This window comes from Drosophila ficusphila, unplaced genomic scaffold (assembly GCF_018152265.1).
Source record: "Drosophila ficusphila isolate 14025-0441.05 unplaced genomic scaffold, ASM1815226v1 contig_370, whole genome shotgun sequence".
Lineage (NCBI taxonomy): Eukaryota > Metazoa > Arthropoda > Insecta > Diptera > Drosophilidae > Drosophila > Drosophila ficusphila.
Window position 1 is genome coordinate 1 of NW_025064281.1, and position 8,355 is coordinate 8,355.

The window sequence follows — 8,355 nt, forward strand, 5'->3', positions numbered from 1 at the left end:
AAAAATTAAAAAATATTGACCAAAAATTCGAAAATAAACCAATAATGCAGCTAGATAGATATTTTAACAACAAATTCAGAGAGGTATTCCACTTTTAAATGGGGTAAAAATTTCCAAAAGTTTGGGCTAAGCAGTGCTGGGATCTGGTCACTTTTCTGCAAACCCATTTTTTGCAAATTTTGACAGGTCGGGGGTCATAAAAAACTACAAAATATTGACCAAAAATTCGAAAATAAACCAATAATGCAGCTAGATAGATATTTTAACAACAAATTCAGAGAGGTATTCCACTTTTAAATCGGGTAAAAGATTCAAAAGTTTGGGCTAAGCAGTGCTGGGATCTTGTCACTTTTCTGCAAACCCATTTTTTGCAAATTTTGACAGGTCGGGGGTCATAAAAAACTACAAAATATTGACCAAAAATTCGAAAATAAACCAATAATGCAGCTAGATAGATATTTTAACAACAAATTCAGAGAGGTATTTCACTTTTAAATCGGGTAAAAGATTCAAAAGTTTGGGCTAAGCAGTGCTGGGATCTTGTCACTTTTCTGCAAACCCATTTTTTGCAAATTTTGACAGGTCGGGGGTCATAAAAAATTACAAAATATTGACCAAAAAATTCGAAAATAAACCAATAATGCAGCTAGATAGATATTTTAACAACAAATTCAGAGAGGTATTCCACTTTTAAATCGGGTAAAAATTTCAAAAGGTTTGGGATAAGCAGTGCTGGGATCTGGTCACTTTTCTGCAAACCCATTTTTTGCAAATTTTAACAAGTCGGGGGTCATAAAAAACTACAAAATATTGACCAACAATTCGAAAATAAACCAATAATGCAGCTAGATAGATATTTTAATAACAAATTCAGAGAGGTATTCCACTTTTAAATCGGGTAAAAATTTCAAAAGTTATGGGCTAAGCAGTGCTGGGATCTGGTCACTTTTCTGCAAACCCATTTTTTGCAAATTTTGACAGGTCGGGGGTCATAAAAAATGACGAAACATTGACCAAAAATTCGAAAATAAACCAATGATGCAGCTAGATAGATATTTTAACAACAAATTCAGAGAGGTATTCCACTTTTAAATCGGGTAAAAATTTCAAAAGTTTGGGCTAAGCAGTGCTGGGATCTGGTCACTTTTCTGCAAACCCATTTTTTGCAAATTTTGACAGGTCGGGGGTCATAAAAAATTACAAAATATTGACCAAAAATTCGAAAATAAACCAATAATGCAGCTAGATAGATATTTTAATAACAAATTCAGAGAGGTATTCCACTTTTAAATCGGGTAAAAATTTCAAAAGTTATGGGCTAAGCAGTGCTGGGTTCTGGTCACTATTCTGCAAACCCATTTTTTGCAAATTTTGACAGGTCGGGGGTCATAAAAAATTAAAAAATATTGACCAAAAATTCGAAAATAAACCAATAATGCAGCTAGATATATATTTTAATAGCAAATTCAGAGAGGTATTCCACTTTCTAATCGGGTAAAAATTTCAAAAGGTTTGGGATAAGCAGTGCTGGGATCTGGTCACTTTTCTGCAAACCCATTTTTTGCAAATTTTAACAAGTCGGGGGTCATAAAAAACTACAAAATATTGACCAAAAATTCGAAAATAAACCAATAATGCAGCTAGATAGATATTTTAATAACAAATTCAGAGAGGTATTTCACTTTTAAATCGGGTAAAAATTTCAAAAGTTTGGGCTAAGCAGTGCTGGGATCTGGTCACTTTTCTGCAAACCCATTTTTTGCAAATTTTGACAGGTCGGGGGTCATAAAAAATTAAAAAATATTGACCAAAAATTCGAAAATAAACCAATAATGCAGCTAGATAGATATTTTAATAACAAATTCAGAGAGGTATTCCACTTTTAAATCGGGTAAAAATTTCAAAAGTTATGGGCTAAGCAGTGCTGGGATCTGGTCACTTTTCTGCAAACCCATTTTTTGCAAATTTTGACAGGTCGGGGGTCATAAAAAATTACAAAATATTGACCAAAAATTCGAAAATAAACCAATTGTTTAGGCCTCTCCCTCTCCCGGAGCTTCTCCCCACACCGCGCTCTCCCTCTCCCGAAGCTTGGAGCATGTCGCGCTCGGCCGTCCAGGCTCTCCACTCCCCCGAGCGCGAGAAGTCTCCGCTGCGCCTCCAAGCGCCTAGCTTACCTTAGCTTAAGTTAGTTACAAAACGTCAACGTGTGAATAAACGCCCGGCCGGTCCGCGCTATTAACGAAATTTAAAGTCTTTTCTTTTCCGCGATCGTCGAGTGTTTTTTCTCACCCCCACAGCATAACACCGCCAGCCGTAGCTGCCCACCAGGAGTTTGCTGCCTTCAACGTTGGACGCCCCGCCACTTCATTTTTTGGTCCTTCGAGCCGGATCTTGCCGGCGCGAACGCTGCTGAGAAGCGGAGCCCCTTTTGGAAGGCTTGGAAGGCTCGGTGATGTGAAGCAGCGTGTGATGCTCCTCATCGCACGTTCTGCACCGGTCACCGCTACGGCAGTCCCCTTGCGAATGCTCGTGGGCAAGGCAATTTGCGCAGTACTTATTAACCAGAACTGCCCGTAGCCGCTTCTCCGCGCTCAGCTTGAGGAACCTCTGGCACCTCTTTAGAGGGTGGATCCCCCGGCAGACTCGGCACCGGTAGGACTGCGTGCCTCGAGTCCGCCTGCTCTCCAACACTTGAGCGTTCTGCTTACGCGGAGCCATTGTCTACGGATGTCGGCGTTGGATCATGAAAAGAAAAAAACACAGGAAGATGTTTTATAATGGAAAGATTCGGGCCTTACGGACTACGGACAACGAAGTATGGATTACTGGATAGAAGTTTGGGGAGCCTCTCCGGGAAGGAGAACAATTTTGGCTACTGGACGCCGGACAATGCCGCGCGCCGTCCGGATGTCGACTACGCGGACATTGCCATCGGCTCCAGGAAAGACGCAGTCGATTCTACCGAGTCGCCACTCATTTGAGGGCAGATCTTTGATGACGACCATGTCCCCGACCCGCATATTCTCGGTGGGACACTTCCACTTATTGCGCTTGTGGAGCTCTTTCAGGTATTCATCCTTCCATCGAGCGCGGAATTGCTGATGGAGCGCTTTCAAGTGTTGCCACCTGTTTAATATTGTCTTAGATTCTCCCTTTACTTCGGGCTCCACTATGGATAGAAGAGGGCCGCCGACAAGAAAGTGCCCTGGTGTCAACGCTAGAAGATCAGTGGGATCCTCTGACATGGGAGATAGCGGTCTGGAATTTAGACAAGCTTCAATCTTCGCTAGCAGAGTGGCAAGTTCTTCAAAAGTGTATTTCCGCGTAGCTGTGCATTTATAAAACAATGCCTTGAAGCTCTTGACACCAGCTTCCCATAGGCCTCCCATATGGGGTGCTCCTGGCGGAATGAAATGCCAGTCGAGCTGCTGATGACTATACGCATCAGTCACAGACTCTTTAACGGCCTGGAGAAAATCTCGGGACAGTAATGTGGCAGCGCCAACAAAGGTCTTCCCATTGTCCGACTGCACTTGGCGAGGACACCCTCTTCTAGATACGAACCGAGCGAATGCCGCAAGAAATTTCTCGGTCGTCAGATCTGAAGTAGGCTCCAAATGGATAGCCTTGGTGGAGAAGCAAACGAAAACCAACACATACCCTTTAGTAATAAGGCAGGCTCTGCCAGTGTAATTCTTTATGTCGAAGGGCCCTGCGTAGTCCATACCCGTGTACGTGAATGGACGGGAGAATGACACTCGTTCTCTTGGCAAATTTCCCATCATCTGACTTTGCAATCGCTTTTTGTAGATCCCGCAGACCTTGCAGGCATTGATAACTGCCTTCACCAAGTTTTTAACTCTCGGAACCCAATATCTGGAACGGGTGAGACGTACCACCAACTGATTACCCCCGTGTAGCGTAATGAGATGGGTGAACTTTACCAGAAGCCGAGAGAGTGAACATTCGTACGGGAGGATTATCGGGTGTCGTTCATCGTAACGCAAACTTTCAGAGGCTGTGACACGGCCACATGCCCTTATCAGCCCCTCCTGATCTAGGAAGGGGTTCAAGGAGAGGATCGAACTGGAAGGGGGCACCGGAACCTTCTGACTCAAGCAGCGATACTCGTTCGTTAAATACCTGCGCTGAGTGCAGAGAATCATGAGCCGTTCGGCGGCGACAAGTTCCTTGGCCTCCAGACGGATCTCTGAAAGCGGCGATTGTTTCTTGCACCGATTGATAAAACGCTGGACATACGCGAGGACCCGCAACGCTCTATCCAATTTGGAAAAACGATCAAGGAAGTCTTCGTTCGGAATATATGCTACGTGGGCTTTGACTGCTCGCTTTTCGATCTCGGTCACGGGAAGGTCGGTCCCCTGGCTAGGCCATTGGCTGCGTGGCTTTTGCAACCAAGTGGGTCCATGCCACCAGAGAGAACTACCGACAAGCTCTGGAAGGGCTACCCCTCGACTAGCCAAGTCAGCGGGATTATGTTCGGATTGAACGTGTGACCAGTTGGCTGCCTCTGTGGACTGAGTGATCTTCGTCACTCTGTTGGCAACGAAAGTAGTCCAATGGCAAGCTGGTTTTGCTAACCATGCCAACACAATGGTGGAATCGGTCCAGCAGTGGAGACTCGAATTCAGCATCGGCATGCTGGGAAGGATCGCTTCAGCCATTTCGGCTAGCAGTAAAGCTCCGCACAGCTCTAGGCGAGGAAGCGACACAGTTTTGACTGGCGCAACACGCGTCTTGGCGGTGAGCAGGTGTACCATCGTGGTATGTCCCATCTCTACGCGCACGTAGATCGCAGCGCCGTAGGCTTTCTGCGAGGCATCACAAAATCCATGATGCTCTAAGCGGAATTCTGGGCGAAAGGAAACCCATCTTGGAATCCGGACCTGATCAAGGACCGAATAGCTCTGAAGAAAACTGTGCCACCTTTGGCACAACTCAGATGGCAGCTTATCGTCCCACCCCAGCTCCTGAAGCCAAATCTCTTGCATAAAGATCTTGGCACACACAACAAATGGAGCGAGCCAGCCTGCTGGATCAAACAGTTTGGCAATTTGGGAAAGCACCTGGCGTTTTGTGGGGGAGATTTCTGTGGGTAGATCTGGGGGGGACGAAGAAAAACTCATCGGACGTCGCTCTCCACCGTACACCGAGAGTCTTGGCTGTACTTTCAGTGTCGAGATCCAGGAAATCGCTGTTCAGAAGATGACCGGCTTGGATATGAGCTAACACCTCTTTGTTGTTGGACGTCCATTTTCTTAACGGAAAGCCCGCGGAGTCTAGGGCACTCTGTAACTCCTTTATTGTGAGCTGAGCATCTTCAGCAGAGTCAGCTCCCGAAAGGACATCGTCTACATACATTGCATTACGAATGACTTTGCTCGCTCTTGGATGGCTGAGCTGCACGTCAGTCGCCAGCTGTTGTAGGACTCGTATCGCCAGGAAGGGCGCACAATTAATCCCGAAAGTTACCGTCTTTAACTCAAAATCTCGAATGTACCCCTCGCTGTTTCGGAATAAAATGCGTTGGAACGGGGTATGCTTCGGGTCTACCCAGATCTGTCGATACATTTTCTCGATATCGGCACTGTAAACGTATCGGAAATATCGCCACTTCAGAATTTGAATGGTCAGATCGGACTGTAAGACCGGGCCAGCATGAAGGATATCATTTAGACTGACCCCATTGTCTGAAGGGCTGGAGGCATTGAACACCACACGAAGCTTGGTGGTCGTACTTTCCGGCTTGAGCACGGCATGATGCGGAAGATAATAACTCGCAGAATTATGGGTAGGAAAGACCTCTTTCATGTGGTTGAGATCGAGATATTCTTGAATGACGGTATCGTACTTAATTTTCTGTTGGCTGTCCCTTTTTAAACGCTGCTCGTTTCTTAAGAATTGAGCCAACGCGAAGGATCTGGAGTGTCCCAGGGCGGACTTTACGTTCTCTGGATCACGGAATGGAAGGTGTACGATATATTTTCCACTAAAGTCTCTCGTGGTTGTCCGGAGGAAATTTTCCTCACAAGCCAAATCGGAATCTTTTGCCATTTTTATTGGCAGATCCTCCACCTCCCAAAACTTGGTGAGAAGTTGATCCAGGTTTGAATCAAATATATGGGAGATTCGAGTGGAGAAAGCGGAAATTTGCTCTTGCCTAGCAGCTGGTATTGGTCCGGTAAGGATCCAACCGAATATGGTCTCTTGACCAAGAAGAGAGCCACAGACGTTTGCTCGGGTGCCGCTTAGGAGTATGGAAGGCAGCAGATCAGCCCCGATTAACACGTCTATTTGTGCACTCTCATAGAATTTCGGGTCTGCCAAAGAAAATTCGGGAAGTTCCCGTAGGAAATGCTGCGGAATTGAGCAGGACGGAAGTTGACCAGCTAATTCCGGAAGGACATACGCCGTCGCGTCTAGTTGCAGACCAGGCCTGGTCGGAGATCGAATTGAAAATTGGCAAAGCTTTTTGGACTCTGCTGCCAGTGTTTGGCTTAAGCCGGAGACTTGGGCTCGAATGATCTGATGAGGCAACTTAATCAAGTTGAACAGCCGCTCGGTCATGAATGTTGCCTCCGATCCAGAGTCGATCAAGGCCCGAGCCTTGAAGGTTGATCCCAAATGGCAAACGTCAATAATGGCGGTGCCCAGCAAGACGGATCTATGACCCGTGGCAAGATAATTTTGCACCGTGGAGGTTGCGGCAGTGGTTGTCGCTGGAGCGGTCGTAGTTGGTCTTGACCTGGGCGCAGAAGTTGGAGTTGGAGTCGAGAGCGTTGGAGACGCGTTACCTCGATGGAGAAGCGTGTGATGGCGGCCGCGGCACGTGAAGCAACTATGAGTGCTGTCACAGTCCCGTAGCTGATGTCCTCGTGCAAAGCAGTTCAGACACAGCTTTTTGCCTTTGATATACGCGGACCGCTCATCGACAGACATCCGGAGAAACCGTGCGCATGTCCGCACTGGATGGTTTTCTCGATTGCACAAGTCGCACCCTCTACCTCTGGGTACTACTCTTGCTTCAAAGGAGTGGATTCTGCGTGCCGTGGAATTAGAGGCTGCCGCTCTGGGCTGAGGCTGACTAGAGCCTGACGGACGGACATCATCTATGGCCTCTAGTGTCCTGTGACGCTCAGTGAGGAAGTTATTTAACTCCTGCCACGTGGGAACATCGACCTTGTTGTGGAGCGACTGCTCCCAGAGGGAAAGTGTCAACTTTGGAAGTTTGGCGGAGACCATATAAACTAATAGGCAATCCCAATTGTCGGTGCTAATATCGCTCGTTTCTAAAGCGGTAAGGCAACTCTGGATGGTGTCTTGAAGCTCTCGCAAAGCTGGCCCAGATTCCTGAGTGATGGACTGCACATTGAACAGTATTTTCAAATGACTGTTTACTAACAACCGTTTGTTTTCGAAACGCTTAGTTAGGTTATCCCAGGCTGAGCGAAAACCATCGTTAGTTAAAGGCGACTTTGCCACAATTGTGTGTGCTTCGCCACTCGTTTTGGAATTCAGGTGGAACAATTTCTCGACCGGCGTCAATCTTGGATTGTTAATATAGATCGCCGTGAAAAGGTCCCTAAACGTCGGCCAGCGAAGATAATCGCCGGTGAAGACCTCGGTATCACACGGAGGTAGCCGACAACCTGAAGGAACGTAGGTCTGGGACGGATCAGCTTGTGTTTGGGGGGTTCGTGGAGCTTGCGCAATAAGATCCTCTATATTCGCACCACACCTTTCGTAGACGCCGTAGCAATAATTATATTTCGCTCGGAGAATTGGCAAGCTGTCAGCTGCACTGTCTCCGGCTGAAATCAGGCGTACATTGCACTCATCGTACTCTTTTTTGATGCGCTCCCACAATGCTCGGACCTCTTCGCGTCGGATATTTAGCATGAACATGCTCGGGGGAGTCGGCGACGGAGTGTTGCATCTCGCTTCGAATTCACTGAGACGATCTGAAACCTCAATGAATTGATTCAGCGCAAGATCGGACGCAGCTAGAGCCATTTTTGTCTCGGAACGAGTGAGCCTTGCTTGGGGAGAGGGAGTCTTACTGGAAGGTTTAGGTGTGGGCGGCTTGACAACAATTTTCGGAGTTTTTGTTGGTGGAATGGGAGATTTTTTATTCCCACCTTCACTGGACATGCCAAAAAACGAACCCTCGGTTGGAAAACGAGTGTACTGGTCGTGAGAAACAAATTTTAGACCTTTGTTGCTGGAATTGCACTCTTGAAAAAATTTGTATTTAGCTGACTTGTGGAATTTGTCTCGCTAGAGGGAGACGGTCTATGGAAGCGACGATAAATTAAAAAGGAATATATGCCC

General features: G+C 46.6%; 1 pseudogene; it reads right to left on the minus strand.

The window, feature by feature from the left end:
* Nucleotides 1-2,825: 2,825 nt before the first annotated feature.
* On the minus strand, nucleotides 2,826-8,037 carry LOC122319996 (annotated as a pseudogene).
* Between the last annotated feature and the right edge of the window lie 318 nt (nucleotides 8,038-8,355).